Source organism: Rhincodon typus, chromosome 19 (genome assembly GCF_021869965.1).
Source record: "Rhincodon typus isolate 14 chromosome 19, sRhiTyp1.1, whole genome shotgun sequence".
Taxonomy (NCBI): domain Eukaryota; kingdom Metazoa; phylum Chordata; class Chondrichthyes; order Orectolobiformes; family Rhincodontidae; genus Rhincodon; species Rhincodon typus.
Window position 1 is genome coordinate 4999390 of NC_063350.1, and position 214 is coordinate 4999603.

The window sequence follows — 214 nt, forward strand, 5'->3', positions numbered from 1 at the left end:
TCACCACCCACTGCCCCCTCACCAGCCCCGCTCTCACCACCCACTGCTCCCTCAATGTCCCCGCTTTCACCACCCACTGCCTTCTCACCGGCCCCACTCTCACCGCCCACTGCCCCCTCACCGGCCCCACTCTCACCGCCCACTGCCCCTTCACTGCCCACTGCCCCCTCACCACCCACTGCCCCCTCACCAGCCCCGCTCTCACCACCCACTG